The sequence below is a fragment of the Vulpes vulpes genome, chromosome 2 (genome assembly GCF_048418805.1).
Source record: "Vulpes vulpes isolate BD-2025 chromosome 2, VulVul3, whole genome shotgun sequence".
NCBI classification, from domain to species: domain Eukaryota; kingdom Metazoa; phylum Chordata; class Mammalia; order Carnivora; family Canidae; genus Vulpes; species Vulpes vulpes.
This window is the reverse complement of record NC_132781.1, coordinates 8,540,229-8,564,990: the sequence shown is the minus strand read 5'-3', so window position 1 is coordinate 8,564,990 and position 24,762 is coordinate 8,540,229.

Below are 24,762 nucleotides of genomic sequence, written 5' to 3'. Positions count from 1 at the left end.
AAGTGGGCAGGAGGGGAACCCCGGGCTGAGAGGCAGAGTGGAATTAAAATGCTCCGTGCTCACCCCAGTTGATATGCTGGCGAGGACCCTGCTTTCCCAACGCCTCACATGTGAGCAACCAGCTCGTGGAAATTCACTAAACAGAAATGGCAGGCTGGGGTGTTGGAGGTGATCGTGTGCTCCCTTCTGGGGGGGGGGGCGCAGGAAATTAGCACCCACGGTGATGGATGTGCTGCAAAGTCGGCCTGCCCTCTGGATCCTACCACCCTTGAGATTCTTGCTCTGACCTTCTGGGCCTACGTATTTACCAAGTCCTTGCTTTCTCAATTATGGGAGAATTCTCATCACAACTGAACATTGAAACAACATTTTCTGCATCAGAGGACACGTCCCCATCCTGGACCAATGCAGGAGATGAGTTTCACTCCTCAGAGAGCTGACAACCTGACTTTAACATTGCAGATGGACGCATTGGCCACCCCCACCCCTTACACGCACATGTGTGTGCACACACACAGTTCATTCTGGGGGAATGTCTCCACTTAACACCTCTACTCTGAGTTTGAGTTAAATATCATCCGTTCTAAAGACAACAGAACAGCTTCAGCTGTGTGAAAAATGAGCAGGATGCAGTGTACACAGGCACGGAAATGCGCACGCACACACCCCTCCTCGCTTCTTTCCCTACCAGCAAGAATTGCACCTTGCTTCTGAGGTCCCCAAAGGACACCGGATCTGATAATCCCCAAATAGCTACTGCTCAATTGGCTCAGCTAAAGTTTCCCTGCAATGTGGCCCAAGCAGTCTTGCTTGGGTCTCGGGCTCCTTCATGACAGCTTGGGGCTAATGCTATGGGTCATCCATGGCAGATCTTATGCACGCAGTGGAAGTTCCCTGACCTATCCCATGGAATAGTCCCGAAACACAAGTCCCCCATTGTTCCCTGACTTGGGGATGGAGGGAAGGGGGAACATGCACACACACAAAACCTCCCTCCAAAAGATTAGTGCAATTATTAGCCAACAGTAATGGCTATAAGCCAATCTGTTCTCAAATCCTCCCAAGCACCAAGTCACCTCAGAGCCTCTTAAAGCCCCAAACACAAGACTGTGTGTTCTCCTGCATTTTGCTGCGTGGTTCTTGAAGGCTGCTGGGCCATTGCTTAATGCTGCCCTTACCCACAAGGCTAATAAGCAGAGAAAGAAACAGTGAATAATGCACATGTCTGAGCCCTGGGTCCCCATGCCCCCATAAGTCTGTGAAGGCAGATGTCCGGGGCCAGACATCATTGGCAACGGCTTCACCCAACGTTGTGCTTATTAGAACACAGCTGTAGATTGTGACTTGTGGTTAGTGTTCTTTGTAGAACTCTCCAGAATGATGTGCTCTCTCCCTCTTTCACCTTATGTGAATAACAATATTTGACCCCTATACTATATCCTGCTGGCCGCTCTAGTCTCCCACCTGGAGTAATGAGTATATATTGGGAAAGGAAATTAAATTCTGTTTGAGGACTTGGTGTACGCGTACTTACACTGCATACATATTTTAAACTCTCATCTCAGAGAAAGGGAGCTCTTGTGCTAGCCCATATTGACATCTATATGATATATAGCAATAAAATCCATAATATGTCTTTTTTTCCTTTTTCAAATATTTTATTTATTTGTTCATGAGAGACACAGAGACATAGGCAGAGGGAGAAGCAGGATCCCTGTGGGGAGCCCAATTCAGGACTCGATCCTAGGACCCCAAGACCACGACCTGAGCTGAAGGCAGACGCTCAACCACTGAGCCACCCAGGTGCCCCAAATCCATAATATATCTTGAATAAATATGGATAATGATGAGAGCTATACAAAGAAGAAAATTCTAAGGACAGGAAGGTTGGTGATATATTTACCTAACACCAAAGCAATTGAGGGATTGCATTTAAGTTACAGATACAGTAAATGAGACACCAAGAAAAGAATATGTTGGCTGAGTTCAAAGACAGCTGGTCCAATGACTCTGAATATTCTACTGAATATTCTCTGAATTCTCTATTCTCTGAATATTCTATTCTATGTGGGTAAATAAATACAGAGGTGAACACTCATCGCCGGCCGCCCAGACACTATCCAATCATTCCTTTATTCTTCAAGAGATTACTGAACCCCTGCTATGTTGCCGGCACCGGTGAAGGCCAGGCATTTGGTGGGTTTCTCTTAGAGCAGCCTTATTCAAAGCCCTGTTGCGTCCCGAGAAACCAGTGCCATTTGGAAAACACAGGTACAGACAAAAAAGTCTCAACGCTGAGCAAACAAAGAGGAAATTTTCTATGTGATGACAAATCGGGAAAGCTTTCAAGCATCTATTATTCATTATAGAGCAGACCAAGACATGTTAAACTTTGGGCATGTCTATGAAATACATGAATGAGGTATTACATATAACCCCGTTCCTACGAATTAACACCACGCCTTTGCCCCAGAACGCTCTCGGGGAAAAAAACTCTGTTGAAAGATCTAGAGCCTGAGTCTAAATAACCGAGTCACAACGACTCAATATTCTCCCCTATGACTATGTCATAGTTCTGTACACACACCTATATGGAACCAGCACTACACCAGTGTTTGTATACAACTTCCATAGTGTATGTTTTCACGCACACATGAACACACGCACACACGCACACACACACACACACACACACACACAGAAGCAGCGTCTTTCTTATCTGGGAGGTTTCAGTTTTCGTTAAATTCCAGAAATCCTCCCTTTGTAATAATTGGAAGATAAGCCCCGCTGAATCATTTTCAAAGCTGAGTCCCAAAATGGGAATTAAAAATAAATAGTAATATATAATAATAATAAAATAAAATAAAAAGTAAATAAAATTAATAATAACAATAAGTGGGCCATTTGGGAAGTATCCAAAATCCTGAGCCAAAGGGCACCTGGTGGCTTAGTTGGTTAAGCACCTGCCTTGAGCTCAGTTAAGCTCAGGTCATGATCCCAGGGTCCTGGGATGGAGCCCGGCATCAGTCTCCCTGCTCAGTGGGGAGCCTCTTCTCCTTCTCAGTCTGCTCCTCCCTCTGTGCTCTTTCTCTCTATATATCAAATAATTAATAAAATTCTTTAAAATAAATAAAACCTTTAAAAAAAATCCTGAGCCTAAACATATTGTGTAACCTGACTAATCTTATAAGCTGCATATACTGAACCACTCTTTAGCATTACTCACTAATGGGAATATCGAAGCAAGTGCATAGATGTTAGGATGATTTTCCCTTTAGGATGCATAGATCTAAGCCCCTGATGTCATCACGCTGTCTGTATGCACTACAGGCATTTTCGTGGCTTCGTAAAGCGGGTCTTTGAAGGATGCACGTCACAGTCAGTTGTGCTCGTCCGCACACCAACACACGCACGCACCACTTCAATCTCATATTCCTGTCTCTGCAAAATTGACATAATTTCATTTGGGTCGATTACGAGGTTATATTCTCAGTAATGGTGTTTGTGATCCAGGAAAAGAAGAACAGATAGCAGTGCAAAGAATAGCAGAGCCCCCAAACCCTGGGGTCCCCCCCTTTCACCTTCAGTGACTCGTCTGCTCAGGGGCCCAGCTTATAGGAGCCCACCAGTACCTGCATGTGGATGAACTTTCTAGAAGGAGCTCTGGGTACCAACTCACTGGAAGAAAGCAGATCCACAGCTGGTGCCCACTGTTCACTCGCCTAAGCTTCTTGTCTTTGAAACCAGACTGGGCCCACAGGTCCCTTGTGCACTTATGGTGAATCTTGCAAATGGAAAGCACAGAGGAATTAGAGAGAAGCTGAAGGCCGAAGGCAGAGGCTCGGCCAGCAGTGAGAAGACTAATGGCAAGAAAGCTTGCCTGTCGGGAGAAGAACCCCTCACGCTTCTCTTCATCCACCCATGCTTGACTGTCCTCCCAAACCAGATGAGCCCACCCAGCTCATTGCTACACGTGGCTACAATCCCTGCGGAGTCTGGCCTGCCTCTCACACAGCAGGTGGCCAGAGAGGGGTCTGCTGGGAGATTGCCCCGCTAGGACCTAACCCATGACAAAAAAAAGAGGAAAAAAAGTAAGAGTCACAACTGAATCACCCTCGAAGTTGAGGGCGGGGGAGTCAGATGCAACTGAACAACAGCTTTTCAACCCAGGCAGCTACTCACCTGGATCGGGCATGAGGATTGACAAAGAAAGTCAGGTCCAAATCCAAAAATCCAAAAGGAGCGAATCCAAGGGTCTCTACCCTGCCATCTTGTCCTTTGTCCCTCGGACGTCAGGTGTGGGTTAGCGGACCCAGGCCGTGGCCCTGATGAATTCAGCAAGGTTCCAGGATGGGTGAAGGGGGTCTAGCCTCATCCCACCACCATCCCTCGGTCCTGGCCCAGCTTTTGGTGCCGCAAGCACTAGCAGCGGAGCGCAGGAGGCTTGCTCCTGACATTGAATGAGCCACAGGACACGTCAATCTGATCTTTTATAGTGCTTTGTTTATTACCTGTGTGCCTTTATTTCATAAGGGAACCGAGAAAGAGAGAGAGAGAGAGAGAGAGAGAGGGAGAGGGAGAGAGAGAGGGAGAGCAGGCATGATGAAGATGACTATTAGTAGCAATCCAAAGACAGCTTTTCTTAAGCTTCATTCATACCAGCAAAGGTGACCAAACAACCTAGCGATTGTTCTCTCGAATGTCACCTTTAAGCACGGGCCGCCTGGCCGATAAAACTCGGCTCTCTCGTTTTTTGCTCCCGGGTGCCCCTCCTAAAAGGAAAAAAAAAATTGCTGTGTTATCCTCCAAATATCTCCAGAGAAATCGAACCAACAAGGAAATCTTTTCTTCTTCCCTCAACCAGCACCACCGCCACCACCCACCCCCCCCCAACTCGTTTTTTCTTTCTTCTTCACGCAGCTTGAACAATTTGGCTCTGTTCTGGGTGCATTCCTGCGGCCCATTCTTTTTCAGTTCTATGCAGGGCTGGGGACGGTGGACCAGGAGAACACAGGCCCACATTCAGACCCAGGACGGCCCTTGGTTGGGGGGGGGGGGGGGTGCAGGGGGCGGGGAGTGAACCAAATGTACCTATGATTGTTGCGCCACCAACTTAATACCTGGGCAGGGAGACAAAGGCTCTTTAGAAAAAGCCCAGGCTGCTGGGGAACCCATCCCCCCCCCCCCCCCCCCGACCTGAGAGGAGTTCAAAAGATAACAGAAGCTGGAAATAAAGCAGTGACATGATTAAAGTTTCCACCCCATTCTAGGAGCTATTGCGAATGATGACAGAGAGTGCCCTGCTAGCCTTTACCCACGAACGGGCTCTGCTCATACATGGAGAGTTTTTTTCTCTTTGTGTGTGTGTGTGGGGGGGGTGTGGGTGTGGGTGTGGGTGGGTGGGTGTATGTGTGCACACACACACAGGCATCCAGTCCCAGACAACACACGATCAATAATCTCAGAGCCCTGCCACCTTGTCACACAAGCAGAGGTAGAGCCACTGCTTGGAAAGCCCCTGATTTGAAGGGAATCTACAAAATGAGGAAACCCTCTCGACATGAACCCTATTTTGTTCTTAACAAAGGGTAAGTGGGCATTTTCAAGTTTTTACTTCTGTATTGATTTCTGCTCGGGATCCCGGAATTTGCACTTGCCCGTGGAAGAGGGTGGAGGCCTTGCAAATAAGTTCTGATGGTACAGGGAGAGTGTGTGTGTGTGTGTGTGTGTGTGTGTGTGTGTGGCGGGGGTGTGGACTGCACTGCGCTCTAAACAAATCACAGGTGTTTAGAGGACCTCTCTTCTAAATGGGGCGGGCGGCAGGCCAGTTATATGACTTCAGACTTAGGGATGGCCTCCCGGTGGCCCCGAGCTCCATGATCCTGGGTCAAGGTCCTTCATTAAGAGGAAGAATTTTTAGCCAGAAAACTGCACTGAGAGAAATGAGAGAAATGAGAGGAATGAGAGAAAGGGCCAGGCCTAGAAGGTAACCAGGAAAGAAAGGTGAGACAACTATGCCCTTGGACCAAACAGGATTTGTCTGTCTTGTCATCAAAACCCCAATCCTCACTTGGAAAACTCTCGATCACAGCTTTACTTTTCTGGTTCTCAAAGAGACTGTAAGCTCCATGAGAACCGGGACTGTACCCCAGGCCTAAATCCCAGCATCGAACACATATAGGTACTGAATAACTCTTTCCGAACGTTGAAAAATCGCAGATTCACAGGGGATAAAAGAAAACAAACATGCGGTGGTCCGCTGGAGCCGGCTCATGCCCACTCACAGGGGCTGATTGTTCCATTTACAAGAGTTTTGTGAGCCAGTTATTAAGCACAGCCACTATTAAAAGTGAAATTCTATAAACTTACAATTAAATAAATTATATTTCAAAACCAAGCTAAATAAGCTATCGCTTGCTCACTATTCAACAAAGTCTCACTATTATCTATGGTCTTGAGGTTATTTACATCTGTTGCGTCTATAGGGTGGAAATACCGTGGGATGCTGGCCACTGCCCATTTCTTTCCTACTCCGTGTTCGGTGATGTCACATTTGTAGCTTGAAACTGGCCATGGTGGCAACATTAACACCATGGAAATCTAAAAGCGCTACCAATCAGGGTTTGATTTATGGTTTTGTAATTGTCTAGACTGGAGAGTGATGAAGAAAATATTTCACACATTAAAGTCTATCGCATCCATAGAGGTTACATTGTGAGGAATAGAGAGAGAGAGAGAGAGAGAGAGAGAGAGAGAGAGAGACGCACACACACACTTATGAAACATTTTTTCAGTATTCAAAACTATTCTCTGATTCGGGGAAAAAAATCACCCTATACCATCGACTAAGAATGAGGCCCCCAAAAGTGTCTTCATTCCTTTATCTTATTCCTTAACAAAAATGAAAAATCAAGCAGCATTCATGATGGAAAGAGTATAGGCTGTTTCGTCAACTGCGAGAAGAAAAGCCGGTTGTTATGTTTTTCAAGAATCAGTGAACTATATGGAATTTGCCGGACAGGGTTTCCCATATTTTGTGATTATTTTCAAATCGTGTGCAACACATCCTTTATGTCAGAAAGATTCCTCATCTCCTCGTGTACCTAGAAACACAAGCACATTTTCTTCAGAGAACATTTACCAACACACCGCTGTCCCATAGCGTAACTGCCTGTAAGGAAAGGGGGTAATTTTAATGATTTATAGGATGACAATGTGACATAGACGTACAGGCATACGTGCACAAGCGTACATGTAACACGTATATGTGTTTGGTTCATCGCATGGCTTTGCCTTTTTTTTTTTTTTTTTTTTTTTTTATGGCTTTGCCTTAATAGAGGTAGGTCACAAAACACTGAAAGAAGCCTATTGGTAGAAAGATGACGCCGTATGAACTATTCTTTTTATTTTTTTTTAAGATTTTATTTATTTATTCATGAGAGACACAGAGAAAGAGAGGCAGAGACACAGGCAGAGGGAGAAGCAGGCTCCATGCAGGGAGCCCGATGCGGGACTCGATCCCGGGACTCCAGGATCACACCCTGAGCCAAAGGCAGATGCTCAACCGCTGAGCCACCCAGTCGTCCCAGTATGAGCTATTCTTATCTTCCCTACTCTTTATTCAGGGCTGCCGGGAATAAGGCTCTTCAAAGAACAGGCAACGGAGGCAAGAGTCACTCTTAAAATTTCTGTACATCTGGATAGTATTTTAGTTTCCGAAAGGACTTTCGCACAAAGTCCATCACGAGAGCCTCATGAGGGCTCTGTGATAAAGGCAAGACAGAGCAATCCCATTTTACAGGAGAACATATTGAGGTTTGTAAAGCTTCTTTACTTTACCAAAGTCCTCACACAACTGAGGGTGACTAACATAAAGGTGGAACACAGATCTTCTGACTCCCAGCCCAGTGTTTCTCAAGAGGGGATCAAAATACCCACTTTGGAGCCGAGCTTCTGGAAAGTCCCATCCTTTTTAGACCTGAGTGTAGGCAAGGGGGCGATGCAGTGGGAAGAGAAGGCACTTGGGAAGGTCCTGTAGCCAAGCTCAATCACGCTTCCTGACTCCTTGGGCACGGAACCTATGATGTCAGAGCCCTGGGTTTGATCTGTCAGCTGGCTTGGCTCATGCGTAGCCTCTCCAGGTCAGCACCCACCCTGCCAGAGAATCAAACTCAGTGGACAAATAGCTATAGCACAGTCTAGGCCCACAGGCCCCACTGATTTGTATGCTGGTTTTCCCTTTTTTTTTTTTTTTTTTAGACAACTCAAACCCTTTTAATTTCTTCAAGCAAAATCCTATATGAAACAGCAAAATATAGTTCAGACTGAAAAGCAATTTCTGCGGTTGAATGGAGATAGTGAGGGGGGGTGGCCAGCTATAGTTACAACTCCTGTCTGCTCCTGGGGACCCTTATAGCACCACCAAAGAGCCCTTGTCTCCTTGAAGCATCTAAAGAAAAAATCTACATTAGCTTCTAATGTTGATGAAGGCAGTGTGTGTGCATGTGTGTTTCTGTGTGTCTGTGTATGTATGTGTGTCTATCTGTGTGCCTCTGTGTGTGTGTGTGTATATACTAGAGGGCAGAGGGCCCCAGCTTCTATATTGTGGGTCTCCTCCTTAAGCTTGGCTAAATACCCCCGGAATTTTCTGTCATTGGCCACAAAAAGGCAAAAGGAGAGAGCAGAGCCCCTCAGTGAACCAGACAGACAAAAAATAAAGTTTCAATCCTATATCGTACCGTAGAAAAGCAAGCAGGCAAATCCAGAAATGTTTTATCATCCCTGTGACATGGGTACCTTCATCATCACGACTTTGTAGATGGGGAAAGTCACGCTTACAGAGGTTAAGTAACATTCTCAAGCTTTTACGGCTTACAAAGGGGTGAAGCTGCGAGCAGGGCTGGCTTCCCGGGTGGGCAACCGGTGCAATCATCCGGGGAGATTCTAAGGGCCCTTGCTCGGAGTGTAATGTCCTACAGGCACTTGTTTTAAAGTTCTTAATAATTCTATCTTTGAATTTGTGTTCCGTAAGTAAAGTCAGATGGAGCGCGTGTAGGGGCTTGGGGCCTCTGCTCACATATGGTCCTGTCTTGGGATGGGTTCTTGTCCACCTGCTTCCCATCCTTGATGCTCTGGGTCTGCCTGTCTTCCCCTTCGCCACCCCTCTCCCTGACCACTGCCCACCACCTAGAGCAGCAGGTAGACAAGGAAAACTCGTGTTCGCTCATCAACTCTTGCAACCGTGGCACGTGCACAGAGAGACTAGGTCAAGTGCATGCCCTGTATTTCTCCAGCAAGGAAGGCCCAGTCACTCCCATATGGGGGGTGGAGAGGGGCCTCTCACACAGCCCAATCCAGATTCCCAGCAGGTGCCAGAATGGAGGCTGTGGTCTCATTAAAGCCTCATGCATCGTGTAACTGGACCTGGCTCAGGTTCAAACCCAGATACCTCAATCAAGAGATGGAGCTGTTGACCCCTGTGCAGGATGCCCCTCTTCTGTCCATGAGGGTCAGCACACTTTTATTTTTCCCCGGGCCATTCAGCCAGCCTCTTGCTCCAGCATGGGCAGACTCGCCTCCGCCAGCATTTCTTACAACAAGAAGATGGAGTGTGTGCAGCCAGGAACCACGAGTGCCCCGTTTGCCCTACGCTCACCCCTTCTCCCACATATGCCCACACGTGTTCTCTTCAGGTTCCACTGACTGCAGCTCTAGCAGCGCTGATGAGCATAAAGTTTCCCCCAGAGGATAAAGGGCAAGGCTCCCCGGGCTCGTGAAGCGGCCTGCAAGGGTGGAAGGTAGTCCGGTGAAAGACAATGCGCGGGCAAGGAGCCAAGAGCAGTTCCTGGAGGTGCCCCCCCGGGACCCGGCTTCCAGGAATCAGGAGAGGCAGTTCTGTGTTTTCTTGGGATGACCAGTATGTGAATTCCCAAAAGGGCAGGAATTCTGACTGCTGTGCAGACAGCGATGCTTACGACATACTCAGGGCACTGGTGCTGTTGGAGGGGTCTACTCCACATGCAAATGTCATATTTCTTAACTCTGTCGCTGGCGTTTGTATCATCTGCAGCACTAGATCTCTTTCTTTCTTTCTTTCTTTTCTTCTTCTTCTTTTTTTTTTTTTTTTTTTTTTTTTGGAGTGAGGAGTGAGGAGGAAAACCCCCATCCTCTCTCTCTGGTCCCTTCCCTTCTTCCCCTTACATCCGTCTATGCAGCAACCAATAGCGAACAGGCCAGGACCCCTTGGCTCCTGAACAAAGCCAAACAGGTGTGAGAGATTAGCTCCCTGGACGAAACCTCTGTCCAACAAAACAATGTCAAATTCCCCCCTAATAAAGTCCAGAGCTGTAAGCAATTCCCCCTTGTTATTAAGCGGGAAAGAAAACACAGCCTGACTCCTTCCCAATTAGCTCGGAGGACCCTCCGATGAGCCGAATTTAAACCAGAGACCTGCCATGATCTGGCTTCCAGTGCAGACAGGGCCTGCCTTCCCCAACGGATGGAAACTCACTGGCCCAGCTTCCCAGTCATCTTGGCACGAGGGCGCAGACGGCCCCAAGCCCCCACCCCAGTATCCATGGGCTGTCTCTGCCTCTGATTCAAACCATCTTTGCGACTCCCTGCCAGATCCCTTACTTCGACTTTCCATATGGAGGCTTGGTCTCCTTTGCCAGGTTAGTGTTTATAGGGATGGGCTTTTTGACAGTTTCGCTGTCAGTGAGAGAGGGGATGGGATCCCTCCCCTGGACGTGAATCACTTTCTTGTCATCCAAAAGAGGGGAGAAAGAAAGACCAACATCCTGAAGCAATAACAACACACTGGAAACCCCAAAGGGATCTAGCAATGAGGAAGTCTTGTCTCTCCCTCCGCCCCCTCCTCAAACTGATAGGTCTGGGGTAGGAAACAGAAAGCCTCCAAGGTGCTTCCAACAATGGGCCCCGCTCTGTTGCTTTGTGTTTACACGTGGGGTTAGAGCAACTCAGACCACTCGAGTCATCCGATCCGCTCCCCCACCCTGTCTCAGACAGTGGTTGGAAGAAGTCGCTCCCAATCCTGAACATCTACCTGAATAGGGGATGTTTAGACAGTCCTCATAGTAAGCCCTCGGGAAAGATTACAATTGCCAGGCACTGTCCTAAGGCTGTAAAGCATTACTTCTCAGAACTCTATAAATTTTATAAATGAGGTTAACAGTTTTTAACAAGTTACTTGTCCAAAACACTCAACTTAGCCACCAGTAGAACCAACGTTTGAACCCAGAGTCTGAATCCACATCTGTGGTAGACTTCTTTGTGCTATTTGCCAAAAATTCCCCCCCCCCACTTCCCACCCCCACCCCCACCCCTTCCGCCCCCACCCCCACCACTCCCCCCCCATTACCGCCCCCCCTCCAAGCAGCTCCCCCTTCTGGAGACATGTTGGGATTACATTTCCTGGGAGCCTCAGGACCAGCTCTGGCCAAAGAGTTGTGAACGAAAGTCATGTTTCTCACTCTCAGGGCTGGGCCAATGTGTGTCTCCCCAGAAGGCCCTGTTCCCTCTGCTGTGCTTACTGGCAATGTTCCGGAGAGTTCTGTCAACGTGGGTCCCAGAATATGGATACAATGACAAGGGAGCAACGCTCTCAGCTTCTGGCAATAGATATGTAGCATGAGTAAACAATAAACTCTAATTGTTTTCACCCATTACGATTCGGGGCTTTTTACAGAAAGGTGAAGAAGGTGGTTAGTTTGGGAGGGAGCCGAGGGACAGGGCATCTGAGCTCCGTTTCCAAACTTGAGCACCTGTTACAAGGGTGTTAGCCTTATAATAAGGTGATAAATACTGTTTCTCGGGGGTTGCATTATCTGTGTTTTATTTTACACAAAAGGGTTAAAAAAAATATCTGGGGGCTGTTCATTACCACCCATGCCACCCTGACTGATAGAAGACAGCCAGCGCTGATCGATACACCATCGTGACCCCGGTCATGAAGTGCTTTCTTGAGTCTCAGTGATCCCCCTTCTGCTCAGACGTCAAGAAATTTCTATCTTCTGAGCTGAGAACTGAAACTTTTGGTTTTTTGTGTATAAGTCTAAGTCTACTCATGAGAAGGGCAAAGAAGAAACATGAAGGAGAACATGAAATGCATTACCTGGGCCAGAAAGTCTTCCAAGGGTCGTCATCCAGAATTTCCTTAGGAATTGCCAAGAGCCAAGACATGGCTAACTCTGAATTCAGGCATCTAAATAGTGGACACCCCATGAACCTTCTCTCTGGCCGTGTGCTTCTCTCTTCTCCAGCAACCTCAACACAGCCTCTTGTGGCCACTTTAGCCTCTACTGTGTGATATGCTCGTCAACTGTACACACAGAGGGAGGCAAATACGATAGCCTCGTGGCACATTGAGGCAGAAGGACTCATCGGAGGGAGAAGAAGTTCTTAATGGTCTTCAATTTGTCCCCGTTGGCAAATACCCAAGAGGTGTTCAGAGGAATCTCACCTAGAGATCAGCCGGTGTACAAAGGGCAGAAGGAAATTGCAACGCCTTTCCACTGTCATGACCCTAGCTCAAACAATGCAAGCATCTGGGCTCTTGCAACATCTGGGAGCTTGGAAATCCAAAGGGTTACTGAACAACTCCTTACACCACCCCCTCCCCAACCCGTGTTAGCCGGAGAGAAGCAACATGCTTCCCCCTGGAAAGCCATTGTGGTGTTTTATAATCCATTCTCCTTCTATCCCCCCTCCCCAAATAAAGCCATCACTGTGTGAGGAAGTGACAAGGGCTACCAGTTAGGGGTGCATGGGGGCAGAAGGCTGTTTTTTACATTTATTTTTGTTTTTATTTTGTTTTGCTTTTTTTAGTTACTGATCTACTAATGTGTAAATGCTTTCTGCAGGTTCGATGTATTTTAGAACCCCTGCCCTCTTAAAAGGCAACTCCCAAACAAAACCCCAGATTCGTACCATGCACCTTCAGGCCAACTGTTGAGTATTAGCCCCAAATTCAGCCCTTCCAGGGCCGTCTGTTAGTGCTCAGAGGCTCTTGACAACAACTGTTTCCCAAGCTCGGTGCTTGCTGATCTAACCTCATTAAGCCAACGCACAAAGTCTATGTGATTGATTTATCCCATATAATAAAACCAGGCAATTATTCATTGGGACAACCTGGCACATGATCCAATCCCTTCTGTAAGAGGTAGCAAACCAGCAACATAAGAAACCACCCTGCTATTTGGGGAGAGAGAAATTGCTAATCTGTGGTTGTCCTACTACAAATGAATTTTCATTACAGTCTGCGGCAACACTAAACTTCAAGGACCTGTAATTATAAACCATTGATTTTTTTTATTGTCACCTGCCGAAAGCCAAAGCATAAAACATTATCACTTTAACACCACCGTTCAGCGGGGTGTGAGCCCTCCCGCTGTAAATACAGGTGGCAGCAGATAGATGCATAAGGGAAAGCAGTGATGCCCTCCTCACCCACACACAGAAACTAGCCCACAAGAAGCCCACACCAGGGATGAATCATTTACAAAGGGATCAAAACGGACTGCTCTTTCCAGGCACAGGAAAAGTCTACTCTTTCTCTTTCTTGGCATTTTTCTCTTTTAGCCTTATTTGCAAGAGATTATGCAAGCTACTGGTAAAGGATGCAGAGTTGGAAAGCAAAATTCTTATGTTTGCCTTCTGAGTCCACTTAGTTGGGTGACTTCGAATGGCCATGCCTCAGTTTCCTCCTCTATAAAATAGGAAGGTGAGTAAGCATATCTACCTGCCTCCCAGTGTTTTATGAGAACTAAGTGAGCTAATTCATGTCAACCCCTGGAAGGACACCTGCCCAGAAGAAGCATCCACTGCACGCCGCCTATTAGTACAACATGAATGAAAGTATGGGTGACTGTCGTTTCTTGCCTTCGAGACTGTAAGCCACTTGTTAGTAGAAAACTTGCTTTAGACATATTTTTTTGATATTTAGACCGAACTAATTAAAGGCAAATTCTGATATTTTTCCATCACGATATCCCATGGGCCCAATGGGGGTGCCTAGCACATAGTAGGTATTTATTGCAATGCTTATAATAACCAGAAATGCTTATAAATATCAGAAAATCTTACAGAATGAACAAGTGAATGTTGAAAAATTATTTTTATCCACTTTTCCCTTACGTGGTGATGTGCCCTATTTAATAGATCATGTTGATGAACAGACGGAGACTTAGCGAGGGGAGGGGTGCTCTCCCAAGCATGAGGGGAGGTGAGGACAGAATGTGGAATTAACAAGGGAAGAATCCTGTTTGCTTAAAAAAGTACTATATTCTCCCCCGGTGGGCTATCTTTGGGTGTATGTGTTTGACTCTGGGGACCACATTTAAGAGGGGCCCCAACGAACCTCTGTGTTTGAAGAGGTGACGAGGATGTTAAAGTTTCCAGAAAGCATGCGGTATGTGGTAAACCAATTGAGTGCCGGAGAAGGGAAGACTCCTAGGGAAGCAGAACTGTGTTCAAGGAGCTGCAGAATTCGGGACAACGTTCTCTGTCACCCTCCAGCTACAGTGGTCGCTAAGTTCTGTGACCCAGCCTCCAAATATTTATTGAATTCAGCACTTCCTCAGCCCCAAACTCTTGGCTCTCCCGTTCAGTCAGAAGTTATACTGCTGATGCCCAAACATTCCTCACTTTAATGGCTCCTCTTCTCAGCAGCAAAAAGTTCAAAACCCCTGGCAGAGAATCCAAGGTCCACATCAATCTCGCTCCAGGCCAGCTTTCCAGAATCACACATCCCATAACACACCTGTAACAGAAAGCAGGAGATATGGATGGACGATTCTAGCTGGGAGAGGGATGATTGTCTTTTCCTTACTACTCAATGCACCCTCAAGGCTCAGTTCTGAGGTCACATCATCACCTTCCACCCCGCTAGCAGAGCTAAGTGCTCTTCCACCTTTGCTCCCATGAACTTTGGGCATCATACTCTGTGATCATTTTCATTGCTCCATTCTGAACCCCTTCAAGGCAAATCCCGGACTTTACTCAGCTTTTTATTCCATGGGCTGAGCAGCATACCTGGCACATTGTAGGTACTGAGCAAATAGGGGGTGAATGAAAATTGGAGGTAGTTTCCCATTTAGTACGAGAAAGATGTTTTTATTACGAGAATAAGCCCCAAATGGAGAATGCCAGACAAGGACAGAGACCTGTGATTCCCATGCAGGAATATTGTAGAATGCATTTCCACATTAAGCAAAAGGTTGAACCATAGAACCTTTAAAAACTTTTATCAGTCTAGACTTGAGACTCAGGGATACTATGATCCTTACAACTTCAGCTCCAGACGTTTAGCCAGTTCCCTGGAAAGAAAAAAAAGAGACACATAGAAGTCTTGGTCCTGGGGCTTGCTTCCTCATAGCGGCATTTCTCCAAGAAATGGAGGGTTTTGACTTCGATATGAAAGTTTTAAACTCCAGAGCAAAAGAGAAGAATAGTCTAATAGTCTAACAGTCTGGAATTTCTAAGACTTTTCTCCAAAAAGATCCAAAGCAATGAACTTGCTTCCTATGTATAAAAAAAATGATTTGATACCCTATGTTCTCATAACTGAAAGAGGTAGGGGGGCAAAACATGGCCTTCTAGATGTGTCAGGGTTGCGATAAGTCATGTTTAAACTTTACCCAAAGTGAAATAAAGTGTCAACAGAAACTGCTGCCCAAACTCTCTGATCAGGTCAGGCAAACAACCAATCGAAAAAAATCAATCAAATGTGAAAGATGGCCTAACGGGTGGGAATGCTTAACTCTGTGATTCCCATAGGAGCCAGGTCTATTTAGCATGTTTCCTGCCAGCTGCTGCTACTCCTCATAGCCATGAAATCGCTAGAAGCATATCAGAAGGTGTTGTTTTGTGAGCTGGCTTGGCCATGAGCAGGCTCAGAACTTGGCGGCATTGGCCAATGATGCAAAAAGGATGCTAGGAATGGTGGGGTCATCTTAGCCCCGGAGCCAGTGCTTTGGGATGAGAGGTGATCAAAACTCCAGAAGGGAATGGAAAATTTGATCTTGATCTGGAAGACAGCAATTGCTCAAGGAGGTTGGCCCTAGTAGGTGGGAGAGAGGAGCAAACATTTTTAAGTCAATGTGACAGAATGACAGCAGGGTGTTTCCACGTGGCCCATGCAGTTGGAAACAGACTGCATTTCCCCAGGGGTAAGGGATTGGCAGGAACCAGACAGTGGCTCAAGCCCCCAGCCAGGTAGACTAGGGTTTAGGACAGGGTTTCCATTATAAGGAAGGAGTGAAGTAGAAGTCAGGAATTTAGGGAGCAAAGGTTCAATTTTAGGGACTGAATCAGTAAGGTGGAATAAAATGGGTTTGGTGGACAGGAAGGTGTTTGGGTCTCACCACCCACAATGAACCTAATTCTTGACCCCTAGAGTAGATGGAACTTCTAAATTACCTCTAGCTTATCAAGATTGGTTCATGAACCAGCCGGGCTGATCCTCTGGTGGTTTCAACTGGATAAAGTTAGAAGTGCGCAAGGATTTGACATGGCAACGTGCTCACACACCTTCCTGGTCGGTGATAATTGACTCCAGAGCATGCCCTGCTCCCCACCCTCTTGTATTTTAACATCACCTGAGCCTCGAGAGAAGTATAATGAAGTTGCACAAACCAATCAGAAACTGGATTCAAATAACAGCACTGAATGTGGATGAAAAATTGGTATAAATTTTTTGCAAAGTAACTTAGTGATCCATATTGAGATCTTAAAAAATGTGTAATACTTGAACCAAATAGCTACAATTCTAGGGCCTTATTCTTCGGGGGGAAGAAATGCATTAAAGATGGAGAAACAGAAAAGTAGATGTCAGGGAGACACTGGTGGAAAGAATGATGTTTTGAATGTTTACCACTATTTTATTAGAAATTTTACATAGATCATCTCATTTCATCCTCACAAAGTCTAGAGGATTGGGACAACGATGCTCATCGTAGCATTGTCTGTAAGAGTGAAAAATTGAAACCAGCTTTCTTGTGTAACTGCTACAAGTACCATTATGCTGTACCCACATAATGTTTTACCACCAGACCCTTAAAAACCGTTTATATAAAGAATTCTGCACTGATGGAGATAACACTCAGGGTATAAAAATGAATCAAAGTATAGAAAATCATATATGTAATAGAATTACCAAAATACGTCTATACTTTACTCCTTTGTAAGTGTGCATGTATGTGATACAGTTAAATGCTAATGTATCCTCATGTATATCAAAAAGCTCAGTTATAAATGGGTGCTGGGATCATGACCAGAATTTCTAATGTTTTCCAAAATTATTTGGAAATATTCCAAGGTACGAGTGGAATATCTTCAATAATCAGCCCAAATATTTAATGGAAATAGCGTATTTACCGTGTGCTCTCAATGCTAATATATGAGCACACCACTCATTACTCCTTGGCTAAAATCCCAACATCAAAGGAATCATAGAGGCCATATTTGTCTAATAATGACAGATTACAGACAATTGAAAAATATCTAAGTGGAGTCAGTAACTACTCTGCTGCTATCAGCCTTAGAATATACTCAGTATGTTCTTATGACAAACAATATCACTAGGAGTGTGACCCCCCAGCATCAGCCAATATATACTCCGTGTTTTCCCAGCCTGAAAAGGGCAGGGACCTGCTAACATTCTTTGATATTGAGAATACTTTGGGACTGGCTTAAAAAATGATTAAAATTATATATGTGTTACTCCCATATTAAAAAAAAAAAAAAAAAAAAAAAAAAACCTCGGTGGTAAGTTATAGTTTGCAGTGTGTTTTGTGAATTGATGGCAGTCCTCACATCCATAATCCTAAGATAAAGAGTGTCATAAACATTTTAATAAGAACATATGGTAGGAAAATTTGGTAGAGCCAAGCCTTTGAAGGGCGGCCTTCTTTCTCTTAAACAGAGTCATAAAAGGTGTGTGGAAGCCTGAGGAGATGAAAACAGACTGTGGTTCATCACCGAGAAGCCCAGGCCCAGCCTTATCCTTAAGAAATTAGAGGGAAGGCGGAGCTGGGTAGGCTCTCTAGCTTCATTCGACTCTTCTTTCCCTGATCAGGAAGGTGCCACCTTCTTTCCTTCTGTTAAATTCAGGAGCCAGAGGCACAGCTCACCCATGCCTCATCTGTGGTCTGGGGCTCTAGAAGTGCTAATAAGGCGCACCTGAAAGTAAATCATGTTTAATTCCAGGGACTTAACTGGTTTGCAGTTTAGCAGCTATAAATCATGAATATTCTGAGATAATTCAGATGGGTTACTTTTTCATTATACTCAAGAGTTTAAAGTGAAGCAAATATGATGTTATCTAGAGTATTCCATTTTGCTAAATATTCAGGTGTGTTTCCAAGAGAGATATATAATATTATATAATATGTATGATAGGTTGTTCAGAATATTATCAGCAAGAAGGTGGCTATTGAGTAGATGATTGCCTATGCACAGCAGCTTGAAGACGGATGAGAGAAGCCCATAGTCAAAAACATTTTCTTCCCACCGATGATATCACACCTAGTGCCCCACCGTTGGAAAAGTGGACTAAGCATTATTTTTTTCCTCAAGAACTCCATTTAAAAATGTTAGTAGTGGGGATCCCTGGTGGCTCAGCGGTTTAGCGCCTGACATTAATTGGCCCAGGGCGTGATCCTGGAGTCCCAGGATCGAGTCCCACATCGGACTCCCTGCATGGAGCCTGCTTCTCCCTCTTCCTGTGTCTCTGCCTCTCTCTGTGCCTCTCATGAATAAATAAATAAAATCTTTAAAAATAAATAAATAAAAATGTTAGTAGAGTTGCTAATGATGGCACAAGGAGTTGTTGACATGGGTCATGAATAAGCAATTAGACTTCATTCTCCCATAGACGTGAGGATCCAACGTAGCCAGAATATTGCTCAGGGAAGAGGGGGAAGTGTCCAGAAGAAAAGATAGCACCAACAGGAGTGTGAATGGTGGAGGGGAGTAGATTATGGACAGTAACATTGAAAATTGCATAATTCATAGTTGCATCTTGGATGACCCCAGTTTTGGAGCTTCCAAGCAGAGGGACGGATGAAGTGGTCATCAGGGCCCCTTCTGTTCTAGGGTCTCCTCACCTAGTTATCATATCTTTGGGGAGCCTCTCAGTGGCCTCCTTCTCTCTTTCCACATTTGTGAATAGAGATGGGATTCACCAGAAAATGGGGAACAGACATCTTTTTGAAGTCAGCTTTGATAAAAAGAGGTGCTTCCTTTTACTCCACAGCCACCCAGCTTGTTGATTGGAAATTATATATATACATATATATATATATATATAAATTAAATTAAATATAAATTATTATATATATATAAATTATATTATATATATAATATTATATATATATATATACAATCCTATCCTATTTAATCTTATATACCAGAGTCCCTCATTGATTTTAAACCCAGAGCCAACAAAAATGTATGTCCCTTCTTGGTCTATGCAGCAGCTGAAATAATAAAAAGACATTTCTCATGACTGGGAGAGGTCTTTAAGGAAGACCACTGGCCAAAACCTCAGGAGCCATTTGGCTTTCTGCACCTGTGATCCTAACTAGGAGATCTGAATAACATTAGTAACCAAGGCATCATCTCTGTGTCTAACTGCCTGATAGTACGGGCAGTTATCTTCTTCACAGGGAACATCTTAGCCTACCCATGGCAGAGTAACCAAAAACCTCTCCATAGTTCTCCATGGTATGTTGCCACTGTGATCCCTGGCCGTGTTTGAGGAGATATAAAAGACCGCGTGAGGACTCTCTGGTCTCATCCTGGTACCACTTTGGAGAAGGCTCATCTAAAGTTAGAACCTGTCTAGGTCTATTCTGCAGACTCAGCAAGGTACCTGGTCCTTAGAGGCCATAAAAGTCAAAGCTGGAAGGAGCACAAATGACCACCAACCAAACCCTCGTTTGACAGCAAGTTGAGGGGGAAGCTCATGAGCTACTTAATGGCAGAGCCCAGGACAGAGGACAATAGGATACTCACAGCCAAAAATGGACTGATCAGCTTCACCGCAAGAAGGAAAAAATAGTGTCAAAATAAAAAGAAGCCCCAAAGCAATGACAACCAATCCTGTTTGTGTGGTTCTAGTTTTCTGAGGTATAACAATAACACTCTCGAAGATATTTTTAAAGTATTTTAACTTGACAAGAGGAAACATATTCCATAGATCCTTTTTTTTTTTTTTAACTTCAAGTATTTATAATGGCAAGGCTTCGGTCACTCTAAGAGTACCAGACAGACTGGTGGGACAAGTGAAAGCCGCAGTTGACTACTATCCAGCCAATCAGATCTCCCCACTTCCAGATCCTTTCCCCTCCCCATACCATCCCCTGCTGTCATTTATCAAGACTGGCCTGGTCCTGTGGAATTCCACTCATTCTTCACGAGGGCTTTGACCTCCTCCAACCAAACAAGCAAGGTACTTTCTGGGAGAGTGTTAATACCAGGGCATGGGGGGTGAAGAGGCGGAAATAATCGATGCTCTAGGACTTTCCCACACTTAGTGGAATCAATTTTATCAGTGTTTAGACACTGGGTGTCAAGGCTGGTCAGATGGAAGCCAAAGGTTGTGTGGAGGAGGGAGGCTGAGAGGAGGCTACTGTTAGTTTAGATCAGGACTGCTTCCAGGAAGTGACAGATTCCAGTGGCCAGCTCATTCAGAGGGACGTGCACACCCAGATGCTGTGGATCCTTCCTCTCTAAAACGTGAAGAACCCCCAAAATGCCCTGGACACAGAGGTCCCGAAATGTCCTCTCTATCTTGGAAAGCCACAAGGAAACATGGACTGGTTCTAGAGAAAGGCAGATGCCAAAGGCGCTGGGATCGGGCTCCATAAGTAAATCAAGGTTCTCCCCGTGGCTGCCCTCTCTCAATTATCCAAGAGTTAATTACCCCCATGATGTATCGTCCAAATCGGCTGCGTTTTCTCTTTCTTTGGTCGCTCTCTGGGATAGTGATGATTATTGCTCTCATCAGAGGTGAGCAGAAGGTGAAGCCCAAACCAGTCAGGCTGCTAGCTGGTGGCATGTTTGAGCAGAGAAAGAGGTTGAAGTTGCTGCGTTAGTGGAGACTCTGAGCTTCTCATGCTATCATCCCTCCCACTTCCTCATGTGCACCAGACTGTTCTACACCTCTGGGCCTCTGTTCATGGTGCTTCTTCTTTCTCCCTTGCCCTCCCACCGAGTGTCCATTCTTGTGTCAAGACCCAGACCCTACCTTCTCCCTGAAGCTGTCTCCGATGTGCATTCATTAAGTTACCTCGCCTCAACTCTGTTCCCACTCTGCCAGAAAAAAATAAAAAATAAAAAATAAAAAATAAAAAAACTAGATTAACACAAAGAGTTAATCTTGGAACTCCCCTAAAAGCAGGTTCATCTTTATCTAACTTATCTAGCATGTTGGGGCAGCATCTACTAGACATTTCAGGATTATTTGATAAGCACAAGAATCTGTAGATTTATATTACCAAGTTTCTCTCTACTCCTTAGAATTCCAGAAACCTGAACCACAAGCAGGTGCAGATGCCTCTCTAGACCAATACACCGATTTCTCATGAAAATGATGTTGGCGTGGCCCTTCAGATAGTCTGTTAGTTTCCTCTCTGCCAGACCCCAGAAGGCAGCTCAGCCCAGGAAGCCCAGTTTTGACTGCGGTGGAGTTTCTAGTACCTGGATGGCTGGACAAGGGACACTGGCACCACCGCCCACAGCTTGGCATGCCGCAGTCTCGCTCTTCCCACACCAACCCCACTCTCTCCGCCCCAAGCAACAGGACTGTGCAAACAGGAGAGAGGGCCCAGGAGTTGTGAGGTCCCAGTGACTCACATGCCGGCTCTGGGCCATACCTACATGACCGGGAGACTTCCCATTAAGTCAGCCTCTTCCTGATACCAAATGTCCCTACTGGTGACAGATGCATCCTCTGGTATTCTGAAAGTGTCCTACATACCTGTGCGAGGTAGTAAGCCATTGTCCCCTAGCTCTAAAACTATACTTTGCTTCTGATGCTAAAGGAACTCTGCGAAGGATATTTCCTCTTTGCTAGCTGCCTCTTAATAGGTTCTGTCAGTAGGGACACTAGAGAGAGATTGAGGGCAGGAGAATGGACAATGCATTGCTCTCACCCTTTCTACCTGCTATTCCTGCCAACGCCACTTCACACCAGCCATTGATGCAGGCTCCACCCCCCAGAGTCAGTCTAAGGAGCTCTTCCAGAGAGACAAACTTCAGCAGGGCAACACCACTCTTTCCTCAGGAGTCTGAAGTACTACCCCACAGGCCTTTCCTCCAAGCCCCTCAGATGCCATCAGCAGCCATACAGAACTTCCGTCTCAGGAGTTCAAGCCCCAGTTCCTCTGGACCCTCCGTCTGAGCTCTTCTTAGGCTCCACAACCCTATTGTCATCTTGTGTTTTCCTATTTGTTGAAATTCCGCATGTGGCTTCTGTTTTCCTACCCTATTCTTAAATACAATATCCCAAGATTCTTTATGCCTGTTGCCCGGAGAGAAATCTGAGAATCAACATATTTTTTTTTAAGATTTTATTTATTCATGAGAGACCCAGAGAGAGAGAAGCACAGACATAGGCAGAGGGGGAAGCAGTGTCCTACTAGGGAACCTGATGCGGGACTCAATCCCAGAACCCCGGGATCACGACCCAAGCCAAAGGCAGATGCTCAACCACTAAACCAGCCAGGTGCCCCAACCCAACATAGTCTTAAACACAAAACGGCAGCAGAGTCTAATAGAGAAAATATTTTCACTATGGATTGGATACTAATTGCCTGAATAATCTTAAATAAGTCACATAACCTTTTTTAGCTTCTAGTCTTCAGACCCTAAGTAGGAGCTCAGTTTTAAAAATACAGCAGAGCTATAAAGAGTCCATGTGAAGGAGATTCAAGGTTTATGTTAGAAAGACACCATCATCTGCTCAAAACTACTTTTAATATCAACAGGCTGTAAAGACACTGGTTTTGGTCTCAATAGTCTCTACAAGACAGCTCCTCCCACCTACATCAACCACACAGGAAACATTCCAGATTTGCTGCTTTGTGAAAAACTCACACCTTGACAGGAAGAGGTTGAGATCTACAATTTCCTTTATTGATAAGAGCACAATCACCTGTTTTCAACTTAAGATTTTTTCTGGATGTTGCAATGCCAGGTTGACCATCCTCCCTGCTGGGAGACGTTAAGCGTTGAGGGGTGTCTCTATTGAGGAAAGGGTAGGGAAAAGAGGGGAGCGGACAAACAGGGTGAGGGTAGAAAGACGGTGTTTCTTTCAAATTTGGAGTCATGCCAAGATGTTACAATCCCATGAAGAATGGCTAGATCTGGAAGAAACTTGACGGATTAGTGGGAAGTGGGGGTGAGGGAAAAGACGGCACCATCAATTGCCTAAAACTGGCCCCAAACACGTTTCCTCATTGTTTTGCCAATGGGTTTTGCAATAAATTGGAGGAAATTTGGCGAGATACTCAACCAGGGCATGGACAGCGTATTGGGACCAAAACAAACAACCGTGAAGAACTTGGCAGTTTCTCATTGGATGTTTCAGAAGTGAGTTGTGAGACAGTGAGTTGTGAGCTACTTCTGAGAGGTTTACATAATAAAAATTAAAATAAGGCCAACGATGACAAGTTTTGCTCTTCACGCTGGAAGTCAAATGTTAAATTGGATATTCATTTACGAAACGCAAAGAATTCGAGAAAAAAAAAACAGAATCAGATCAAATATTTACGATCATTTAAGTCGAGTCAACACACCAAATGCCAAGAATTTAGTCCAGAAAAATTATGAAAAAGAAATTATCCAGGACTTCTATAAAGTAACCTGTGGGATTATTTTTTTGTTTTGTTTTCTGGAGAGATACATCTCTGAGACCCAGCCATTGCTGGACCCTCCGTCTGAGCTTTTGGCCCCGGGCGCAATCCTGGAGTCCCGGAATCGAGTCCCACGTCGGGATCCAGGCATGGAGCCTGCTTCTCCCTCCTCCTGTGTCTCTGCCTCTCTCTCTCTCTCTCTCTCTCTATGTCTATCATAAATAAATAAATAAATAAATAAATAAATAAATAAATAAATAAATAAATCTTAAAAAAAAAAAAAAGGATCAAGTGTTGCCTCTTTTGGAAAACCTTCTCCAATATTCCAAGGCAACATTTGTCAATGCTACCTGTGTGTTTCTTCAGAACATTGCATCACTCCAATATTTCCCAAATTACTTCCCTAAGAACATGGGTCCTAGAAGGTGTTATCAGGTGGAACATGAAATACCAGTTCACAGGGGATCAGTGTTCCATGAAACATATTTTGGGAAATAATACTTTATTCCGCTGCAGCGGTTACCAGGTTCCTTTAGACTCTTTTTTTTTTTAATATTTTATTTATTTATTCCTGAGAGACACACACAGAGAGAGAGGGAGAGGCTGAGACACAGGTAGGGGGAGAAGCAGGCTCTATGCAGGGAGCCCGACGTGGGACTCGATCCCGGGTCTCCAGGATCAGGCCCTGGGCCAATGTCAGGCGCTCAACCACTGAGTCACCCGGGTTGCCCTCCTTTAGACTCTTGGTAGAAATTTCCCAGAAGGAGTAGACAGGTTTATTTGAAGAATAATTCAGATAGCAGGAGAGTGAGAGGAAAAATAGGAAGAGTTTGCGCCTTTGTTGGGCACAAAATATATTAATCCTATATGCTGTGTGAATACACAT